Source organism: Equus przewalskii, chromosome 28, assembly GCF_037783145.1.
Source record: "Equus przewalskii isolate Varuska chromosome 28, EquPr2, whole genome shotgun sequence".
Lineage (NCBI taxonomy): Eukaryota > Metazoa > Chordata > Mammalia > Perissodactyla > Equidae > Equus > Equus przewalskii.
Window position 1 is genome coordinate 32499518 of NC_091858.1, and position 11542 is coordinate 32511059.

Genomic DNA, 11542 nt, shown 5'->3' on the forward strand with positions numbered 1-11542 from the left:
AGAAATCCCATACATGTCTGATTATTGCCCTTCATTAGCCACTTATTCAGATTTTTTTTTTTAAGATTGTCACCTGAGCTAACATCTGTTGATAATCTTCTTCTTCTTTTTATTTTTTTCTTCTCCCCATAGTCCCCCAGTACATAGTTGCATATTCTAGCTATGACTGCCTCTGGTTGTGCTATTTGGGACACTGCCTTAGCATGGCCTGAGGAGCAGTGCCATGTCCGCACCCAGGACGTGAACTGGTGAAACCCTGGGTGGCAGAAGTGGAGCTTATGAACTTAACCACTCAGCCACAGGGCCGGCCCCTTATTCAGATGCTTTTGCCAGCATCTCTTGATGTCTTAGATGCCCTATAACACACAAGCACACATTTTCCCTGGTAAATATTTAGGCAGATGAGAAACAGAGAAGGCTATCATGTTCCTATCAGACATCCATCATGACATATGGAAAACAAACGTGGACACCATGAAAATAGATGCATGCTGAGGGAGGGGCAGCTAGATCAGAAGAAGATCAAAGTGACTCTGAGGGTGACAGGAGGATCTTAGGCCACCTCACCCTCACCTGGTCACACATTCAGGGCAACACCTTCTTTCCTCCAATCCTTCTCCTTTAAATACAGGGAACTCTGGGCTCCGCAATCACTCAGGCTCCTGCTCTCCCATCAGACCCCGACCTCAGTCAGGTGACTGACGGCCATGAGGACCCTCGCCCTCCTTGCTACTCTTCTCCTCTTGGTCTTCCAGGCCCAGGCTAAGCCCCTGGGAGAGAGAGATGACCAGGTTCCAGCCCGGGACGAACCTGGGGCCAAGGTTCCGGACACGATCACCTCCTTTGAGGGGGATGAGGGTGCCACTCAATAGGCTTCAGGTGAGAGTCCAGCCAGCATGCTGTTGGGATCTGCAGGCCCATTAGAAGGACTTGTCGGGACACAGAAGGCAGGCTCAAATTGGGTGTGTGGATGAAGTGGGGTGAGGAGTAGGTAACTTTGAATTTGAGAGGTGGATTGCCAGGGGAGGAGGAAATAACACGTTCATGACAGAGTAAGATCAGAGAAAAATTACGATCCTGCATGACCAATATATAGTCAGTAAGATTTCTTACAATTTATGACAAACAGGTGAATTTTTTCCACCCTGACATGACTAGTATTGTTTACTGTAAGTGGACACGTTGCCTCTTACCATATCTCCATGAGGTTGTCTCCATAACTTTTCTCTCCTTACTTGGCTGTGCCTGACTCTCCTCTTCCTTCCACAGGCCATAAGAAACAAAAGCTGTGTGTCTGCTTGGGCCTACTTTGCGTCTGTACCTGAGCATCAGTCTGGGACTTGCAAGAGTACCTTCTCTGGCGCCCTCTGCAGGCTTTGTTGTCATCCTGAGCTTTGTGGATTAAAACCCAAAGCAGTACAGGATTCCATTTGAAGACCTGAAAAGGGTTTTCTTTTGGTACTTTGTACCTTTTTCTTATTTCTCTCTCCAAAATAAACTTCAAGCATTGAACTCAGTGTGTTTGGCATTTTTTCCTCTCTTTTTTTTTTTTTTTGACTTTAAATATGGCTTTTTGTGTGGTTAATTTGTATAGAGATGTTTGTCTAGAACGGTATCATTACATTAACTGACCTTTGCACCCTAGTGCTGCACAACTGGAGAATTATACAGCGCCAATAAAAGCAGAAAAAATAAAAATGACTGTTAATCACAACAATTTTAATGTCCAAAATTCAACACATTAATAATGATGCTCAAAGGAAAGAACTGACTGTCAAGTACAACAGAAGATGTTTTTGACAAAAAAGAAAAGTGAATCCAATGGGCTATGTTTACTTCTCGCTTAAATTCAAGAAGTGCAAGGGCATTAATATATAGAATATTTTTCTTATTTTAAACAGATGTGTAAGTACAGATGTATATTTTTTTCTAACTGTATCAATGAGACAGAGTGAACTAAATCTTCAGTGAGCCACAAACAAGGAAAGTCTAAGAACTTACCAAAGACTGAAAATACTTACTGACATCAGTGGTCTCAATTAATGACTAGATAAAATGGAGCCTAAAAGCTGGTCAATAGAAGTGGTCATGACCAATGATCAATGAAATAGATGGGCCCCCTAGGGACCACAAAGAGTACATTAGTCTGATGTCCAACAAAAGAGGTGGTCCCAATTCTCCATATCTTCAAAAACATTGAGTCTACTAATTATAATGAAATCCTACTAATTTTAATGATATTGTAGCAAGAAATGCTATATTTCTAAAAATGTTAGTGAACCATTTGATACTAGTGAATATTGGATCATAATGACGACACAATTATTCCTACACTTCCCGTCCTGCAAAAACTTAAAGAACACCTTATTTGTCAGAAAGGCAGGGCGCTAAACTCTACATTTCTATCAAAGGCAGAGATTTAAGAGTACTGTGACATGATAAAAGAAATCATTTTTATTAGCAGAAAAAAGTATAGCCTGATAAAAACTAGTATCTCAGGTTTGAGTCAACTTGGAAACTCACCAAGCACCTTTTCCGGATGGAGAGTCAAAGTTTGACAATAAGAAGTGAAACTGCATTAACCCCCTCCTGAGTCTGGGAAGATTAGAAAAATCCTGGGAAGTAGGAATATCAGAACAAAAGAGAAGCAGAGTTAAATCAATGAGATTGGCACTTTTCTAATGGTTCTGGTGGAAGGGATGAACAAGTTTGTGATCCTTGTTCTTGAGTATGTTTGTCTGTTCTTGAGGAGATTCGATGTGTTGGAAAAGAAGCAAGAATGCTAAATGTATTAATTCATTGTAGAATGGTTCAGATCATTTAAATTATCACATTGGTATCAACATTTCATACTCAAGAACTGATTTTCATGAGCATTGATCGATTGTGCATTAAACTTAGTGCAAACAGTGCTAAGATGTTTTTCTGTGCGCAAAAGTCCTTTCAATATCAAAGAATTAACCAACCCAACCCAGTAGGCTGGTCCTGCTGCCTCTCCCCTGAGCTCTGTGGTAAGAGCTCCCCTCCCACCAGTAGACAGGAGGAACTGGGTTCTTTCCTTGTGTCTCCTGAGCATGGATCCCCTCTGTTCTATCAGGGCCTAGACCTAGGGGTTACGTCAGGTCACCTCCTATGAATCTGGTAGGCCAAGACAAAGCAGAACAAAGCTTATGGCCATTAAGACACACGTCCCTCCCTGCTACTGACAATATTGGGCTAACTCTTTGTAATTTGGTCTCCAGCAGATGAGGAGAGTATACTCATGCATCACCTAGAGATGTGAAAATGATGATACTGTAATGCTTTAAGTAAAATGAAGCCAGATTCAGGACCAAGTAAAGTACAAATCAGCTCAAGCGGGACAAATATCAAAGGAGGAACCGTTGCATCATAGCACAGTTCACAGGAGTGCACTGGGAACCTCTATTGACATACTGACCATCTCTACTTCCCACTTGAAGGCATCCTCAGAATGCTGTCCATTGTGAGGAGTCCTCAGATCAGACAGACATCAAAGCATTGCCTCGAAACAGCAAGGGGATTTCACATGGCTTATCCACTCAGCTCTGACTCTGAACCGGGGAATCACAGAATGTGTGCTGACAGTGTCTCCAAGTGATTGATATTCGATTCTCCCATCTCCTAGTAGAGAAATATGAAGAAAATGATGGATCCCCCTGACCCGAGAGTCACACGGGCTGCCTCAGTGCTTTCAGAGTCCCGCATCTCCAGGCCCTTGCAGCCATGAAGACCACTGCTGTCCTCACGGCTGTCCTACTCTTCGTTCCCCAGGATAAAGGTGCAACCCAGAGGGAGTGGGCAGAGGACCAAGGTGTCACTGTCTCTTCTGTGGAGGATAAAATCTCAGCTCAAGAGGCTTCTGGTGATAGATATCAGCATCAGTTTTGTAAGGAGAAACCAGGAGACTCTTCTGGTCTCAAGATTGGTACAACCCCTGTGAGTTCCCTGTTTACTTTCAAGGGCCTCAGTTTCTTCATCTGACCCAAGCAGTTGGCCTGTATGATCTCTAAAGGGTCTTGTTTTTCCTTGGGCTTTGACATCACGACACGTGGAAAAGTCTCTGGACATGTGGAAAATACTGGAGAGCACCCAAGGACAACACGAAATGGATGAGCCTGGCTGTGCTCCAATCAAACTTTACAGAAACAGTCAGGGGGATGGCTTAGCTCAAGGGCCATAGTTTATTGACCTCTAGACTACACCTTAATCTATTTCAGGAGATATCTGGATACAGAGCAAAAGACAAAAGTTGCACATATGTGAAAATGTATGGATACAGTGGCTGGGAGGACAAGAGTGGTTACAGACCTGAGCACAGATAGACAAGGCTATGAGGGCTCAGGTCCTCGCTGGCAGGCATTGTCATGTCAGAACTCATGTTGTCTGATGGAATGAGCATTGCTGCAACTCTAAGATGACCTGTTCACATGTCTACTCTAACTCAAAATTTCACTTCTCAAATATGCTCCCCTCATCCACCTCCCCAGGCACCTGGCTGATACTGTCTCTTCCTCCAGGCCAGATAAGCATGTCCTGCTATTGCAGAAGGGGACCTGTCAGTCTTAGGAGCTCCACTCCATGTCCTGTGCATTCAGCGGCATTCATCACAGGTGTTGCTGTCAGTTGACTTCATTGTAGACACACAGAAATATACGATCCAGATTGAAGTACTGGAGAGAACAATCAGTGTCTTCTGGATCTGTCCCTGAGCTTTGTTGTTATGCCAAGCAAGGTCTTCACAACAAACTCCTGTTTCTGGTTTTTTGATATTTGATACGTCAGTTAGGACTAATGTAAACGCTAGCGACAGATTTCTGACTAAAACTCTCTGAAATAAAATACTGGCTCCAAATACTTGGGGAATTCTAAGAGTGATGTTGGCCTCAGACACAGAGAGGTATGACTGCACATGATACTGAAGGTCGATCTGTTCCTCTATCTCTCTATCTGTCTATTAATGATCTATTATCTATCTGTATATCTATCCAGCTACTAACCATCTTAGGCTCTGCTTTCATTAAACTTTACTATATTCTCAGGCAGACAATTCTTTTGCATTAAAAATTATAATCACTGTTAGTCACAAGTTCATATGATCCTGACACCCTCCTGCTCATGGAAACCCCACTGTCTTCATCCTCACAGTGTGGGCGTGCTCCCCTTGGGAGTGCCCAATCACGCACCTTTCTTTGAATCCCTGGAGTTACATCAGTCCCAGTGGAATCCTCTCATTAACAAGTATCTGAAGGAGTCCCCAAAGATACAATAAGCAGACGAAAAACTATGCCACTTATGCAATGACCCGTTCTGAATTGCCATCTGGTATATAAAGGAAGAATTCAAGTGAGTAAGTTATGGTCAAAAATTAAAAGGAGCTGGACTCAGTACATGATCACTACATGCCCCAAACCCTCAAATAAACACTGCCACTTTCATCCTCTTCAGATTTGCTAAAGTTGCAGATATTTCTGTAAAACCTCACCTCATCTCAAACAACACCTTCTGCCTCCAGTTTCCCTTCTGAGTCAAACTTCCTTTTCCCAAGGCAAGTGCTCTGTTTACAGTTACTTTTTTTCCTCACATGGGGTCCTGCCTATGGGACATTGGGCATCCAAAGGCCTCTTTGACTTTTGCACTGCTCTGTCTCCTACAGTCCAATATCTATAATTTCTTTAAAAACTTGGTGGGTTTCCTGTGTATAGGTTATAAGCCACTCTATTAGACAAAAGTCACTTAACACTTCTTTCAGACACAGGTCTTTCACTCCTGAGTGAACGTTAGGGTGCTGGGAAGCCATTAAGATTCATAGAAGTCTTATTTCTATATGTAAAGCATCTTTGTCACCCATCCTTTAATTTTTTCAAGGTTGCCACAAACATTCTTACAGCCACAGCTATGAGGTCTACCCAGAAATCATATTTAATAGGAATAATTTCATTTTGATTTTTGCCCTGTGGTACCACCATTTTGTGAAATTGTGCCTCAAATGACTGACAACAAGAAACAGTTTTATTTTCAAGCTTCTCCTAACAATCTCCATGAGCTCCTCTCAGCTTCCACCACCAGGTTCCTTGATGGGACTTTGGCTCATTGTTCAGTCCCAACAGCCTTACCACAGCTTTAAGGTTTTTGGCTATGGCCACATACTACTTCCAGAGACCAAACAAATTGCCCCAGAAATTATCAGCTTGATACAGCAACCATTTCATTGTATCTTACAATGTTGTCGGTCAGGAATTGGGCAGGCTTTGGCTGGGAGATTCTTCTGCATGTCTACTGGGGTTATTTGGTGGCCAGGCTGGAGGGGCAAAGATGGTATCATTTGCATGCCTGGCCCCATGGTGGGCTGTTTGAACCACAGGCTCAGCTGGGCCCCCGTCCTCCAGCAGTATACAGACCTCTCAACTGGTCTCCAAAGGCCTGCAGAATTCTGCCATGGTGACTCTGAAACTAGCAGAAGTTCCTGGTCCTCTTATTCATCAGTTTTGACAGTGGTGGGAGGTAAGGAAAACCCTGGTGTGTGGGGGTGTTTGGGGCTGACTGGGCTGTATGAGAAAGGAGGTATTTCAGCTTGCTGTGTTGTGCACAGACGTAAAGATAAAACCTGGTCTGGTCCCGAGAAGAAGAGAAAGCATCTTTACTGATCACAGAAATGAATGCGTGTTCATGTCTTTGAGTGGCCCAGGGAGTGAGAGAGATGGAAAGCCAATTTGGAAACAAGATTATAAGAAACGAATTTGAAAGAAGAAGACAGGGTAATAGTGCAGAACGTCACTTCCCACATTGGGTTAAAAGTTTCAGTGACCTGTATGACTCATAGATTCTCCCAAATGCTATGAAAAGTAGCATACTTTTGTCCCATGGATAAGAGTCCAAAAAATATTTTGATTTAACCCACAACAGACTCCAATGATATTCCCATTGTACTTTGGAGAAGCATCCTAGAGTCATCAGTAGCTACATAAAAGTTGAGAATTCTTCTACCTTGAGGGGAGATAAAGGGGATGTCCCTACTGAACCACGTCTTCTCCATCAGCACTGCCTTTGGGATCTACTACCTCAGCCAGGTCATCACCTCTCATTCTCATAGCAAACTTGCAGTATCTCCGTCCAGCACTCTAAGGGGTCATGAAAACCCATACTGTGCACAACTCAGAAAAATCTTCCCAAAACATCATATTGATCACAAAGAGCCCATGTTGAAAGAAATGCTTACTGGCTACTATCACCCAACTCTCCTGCACTCCTATTTTAAGGTACCTGTAGTGTAGCTCTGAACTCCTTATAGAGTGTGGGAAAATGAAGGAAAGAATATACACTTGGCTAGCTTCAGGAGTCGTGCACTCATGTGACAGCTCGATTTCTGCTTATCATCCCCCATCCTTAGGGCCTTCGCATCAAAAAAGAAGGCTTATCTACAAGGTCTCCAAGAAGCTTCCCGGCCTCATAGCCAGACAAGTTCATGGCCATTCTTCATTCTCACTAGCTTCTTTCCCAGTCATCACCATCTCCATGCTGCCTGATTGAATGTTGTTGGCATTTTCCTTCTTCGCTCCATTCCATATGTGTGGAAACTGTTCTCTTGCTTCTCTCCTTGTTCAAACCCTCTTTCTCCTTTGAGGAGGACTTGAAGCCTTTACTGTATCATAGTGTAATTTTCCTAAGTATTGCACTAACTTGAAACACTTCTTCTATTGTGACCTTCTATCAATACAGAATAATACCACAAACTTCTTGAGGTATTTATAAACTGGAGACCTGGGTTTCCAATCCAGCCCCAATAAGTGCTTGTCATTTACCTTTGGACATACCATTAAAATCCTATGGGGCTCATCGTATGCTAAATGAGAATGTGATTGCATTCTTTACACATGTTGTGGGATGAAGAGAGGCTGTAGTGACTTCATAGAAGGACTATTCATTGAGAAACTACTGTGTGCTAAGTAGTTTTCTCTGGATACAGAGAAGTATTTACTATACTAATCTTAGCTAATATTTATTGATTACTAAGTACTCTTCATTCACTATGATAATTAATCCTCTCAATAACGATATTAAGAAAATATTATCCACTTTTTTTTGTTTGCAGATGGGAAAATGAACCTTAGAAAAATTTTGGATCTTACTAAACATCACAACAGGTTAAGCAACAAAATGATGCCAAATCCCCAATACTTAACTACTACCCTCTACACTCTCTTATCTTTCTGAATTCTAGAGTGTTAACTAATGTGAGTTGTTGGGAGTTATCTGAGTTTTAAGCTCATGAACTGAAGGCTGGTCATTATCAGGCATTTGACATCTGATGATCTCAAACAGAGTTATGGCCTCTCCCTAATACATGCCTTTGTAAATCCGCTCATTGAAAGGTTAATGTGAAGCCCCTGGGACCTGATCGAAGTTTTCACCTTTTGAATAGTTGAGGAAAACATATTACCAGACAAGACTGGCAAAAATTCCTATTTACAATTACTGTCAAGTAAAGAGATTTCATTGATTTCAGGATGTGGTGGCCGGGAGTATCGTTGACCTGTCCACAGACTGGGCTGTTTGACAATATAATGACCAGCAGAATCAACCCATCAAAGGCTCAAGATGCATGGTACTGGAAGTAGAAACAAGTCCTCATCATCAAGACAGTGATCCCTATTGGGGTTTAGTGCCTCCTGTCGGGTAGCAGGATGCTGAGTGTCTCTGAGAAATGAAGAGAAATAGCCCTATGGATGCACAAGTCAATTGGTGAAAGATCAGAGTTAATGGGCCTTTGGAAATGGATGTCTGTTTCCATAACAACACTTGTGGTTATGCTTATGATTTGGGGAATGCAGCACAGAGGGACCTAAGAGAAGGAGGAATAAACAGAGCTCCCTTGCTGCCTAAAGTCCTTTTGCTCTTCCTGTGATCTAGCACTCCACTCATGGCCTTGTGTCCTATCTACTTGCTGGATGTCCATATGTACCGTTCCTAATTCAAAATTATAAGGCTCCTGATAGCCCCACTGGGAATGTACAGCTCCCCTGAGAGGGGGCAGCAGGTCAGACAGACACTCTGTCTCATATCACAAGATGTGAGGATTTATTTTCTTGCCAAAAAAGCACTAACACCTGGAACACCAAGTTTTACAAACGCAAGTGTGAAGGAGGCAAAACTCAGAAATCATGAAAGAATTTTTTAAATGACAAAGTCCAACGTTTCTGCCTGGCAAAAAAACCCCAAAAAACAAAGGCCAGAAGGACAAATCCTGGAAACAATTTCCAGTTGGGAACAAAATCTCCTCTCCTGAATTTACAAAGAGTTCCTACAAAGCAATAGGAATAAATGAGCCAAAAATTCCACTTCCAAAAACAGGCAACAAAGAAAGGACATTTCAGGAAAAGATGTACAAATACTTCTCAGACCAGGTAACATGTGGATTCTGATTCGTGAGAGAAATGGGTACCAAGATGACACTGGGATCCCATTTCTTACCTCTCAGATTGGGAAAGAACAGAAAGCCTCAGTCACAGATCAGCCTGCTTTCAGCCACAAACACCAGGAAACCCAAAACTGTGGCTTTAGAAAGAATATCGTGTGTTTTTTTCAAGGCACAACAACTGAAAGTGTGGAGTCCAGGACGGTGTGAGGTGGCCCAACTATGGCCTTATGGTCCCAGCATCGTGTGTGCACCTGCTCCAGCGTCCACGTGGAGTAACCATCTTCATTTTGGTCAAAACGCAGCTGCTGCAGGTCCGAGTGCTTCTGTCATCCCAGCAGTGAGAGGCAGGAGAAGATGAAAGTTAGCATAATAAAGGGTGTGAGGCAATATCAAAGGTTTATTTTACTACTGGAAAAGGGTTCCCTTGTAGCGATGATGTTTCATTGGTCAGAAATCTCTTTAGGGGCAACTCTGATCTGCGAGAGAGTCTGGGACATTAGGTATTTAGAGCAAGCACATCACTGGCCATATCTACACAGGAAGAAAGGAGGATGAAAACTGGCTCATCCCAGGGCTTCTAGAACACAATCCATTGTGGGTGGGGAGCATCCAGGCTGGTGTATTTGTGTGAGTGCTGTTGGGGCAGCCTCCATGGAGGACAATGGAGTAACACCTGTAAACGTATAAGACGTGTTCTTCAACCCAGCAATTCTATTTCAGGAAATTTGTCTAAAAGATGCATTCACTTATGAACAAGACGATATATATATAAAGATACTCAATGCACTCCTGCTTGTAGCTGCAAAAGTTTGGAAATCACAAAATTGCAGCAATTTAACAACGTTTTTTCAATAAGAAAATAGTTGAATAATGGTATACAAAAACAGGTGGATAGTATAAAGCTGTTAAAAATAATGATAGAGTTCTGTGTGTGCTGATATAAAAGTGTTCCTGCTAAAGCGTTATTGAGTAAAGCAAACTGCCTAATAATGTGTTAACAGTGGGGGTTTCCTGGAGAAGGCTGAGGGCTGGGGCGGGGAGAGGAGAGACAGTATTTGTCACTCATTGCTCCTCTACCTTTTGAATTTTGTTCCTTGTGCATGGATTCAAAATTTTAATTGAACAATAAAATTAAGGATTCAAGAAGGGGGTCATAAGGTATCATAAGTTTGGATGGCTCTCAAAGTCAAGAGGAATAACTGGTGTGCATTCTATGTGATGTCTTTAGATCATACTGGCTTCTTGAAATGAATCTGTTCTTTGGCTTTAGTCTCACCAACACTTTATGGAGAATCCCACTGAGCTCATTCCCCCTGAGTCTGCCAGTAATTGTCCACTCCACATCCAGGAGCCTACTCACCCCAGAACCAAAGCCTCCTTCTTATGACAGTAACGCCCCTGAGTCCTGTGATCCATTAATCCTCCACTCCATTGGGTTCCACGTCTGGCCCAGGGTCCAGACCTCCAGAGATGAGCAAGCCCCATTCAAAAAGAAGATGCGTTAGTTCCCTGAACTTCTTGAATGAAAACACTACTTCTTGTCCTTTTTGAACATTAAAAAGTCAATATTCAAGCAGATGGGAAACATACAAGACACCAGGCTCCCTTTCATCATTATCAACTTGAAACAAGTGTGGAGAGTAAACATATAGCTTTGTGTTTGCTGAAACCTCCTGGAACAAAGAAGCTTCAGAGAAACTTTAGGGCACAGTGGCCTGGGCCCCATCCCCAGGCAAATGGCCCCCTTCTCTCACTGCGCTGTGTGTCTCTGAGCCTCCTCCTCCCAGACCTATAAATACAAGTGACTCTGGGCTCCCACCCACACAGGCTCCTGCTCTCTCATCCAGACCCTGAACTCCAGGTGACTCACAGACATGAGGACTCTTGTCATCCTCACTGCCCTTCTACTCTTGGCCCTCCAGGCCCAGACTCAGAAACTGGAAAAGGCAGATGACCAAGTTTGTGCCCAGAATCAGCTTGGGGCCGAGGTCCAGGACATGATATCTCCTTTGCAGGGGATAAACACTCTGCTCGAGGGGCTTCAGAAGGTGAGACACTAGCCAGATTGCTTTGGGGGTCGGCAGTCCCAATGTGCCACAAACTAGC

General features: G+C 43.1%; 1 long non-coding RNA gene across 1 annotated transcript; it reads left to right on the forward strand.

The window, feature by feature from the left end:
• Window positions 1-623: 623 nt before the first annotated feature.
• On the forward strand, window positions 624-1512 carry LOC139080023 (uncharacterized). Its single transcript, XR_011534134.1, has 2 exons — window positions 624-879; window positions 1270-1512. It is a non-coding gene; the product is annotated as an uncharacterized lncRNA (long non-coding RNA).
• The last annotated feature ends 10030 nt before the right edge of the window (window positions 1513-11542 follow it).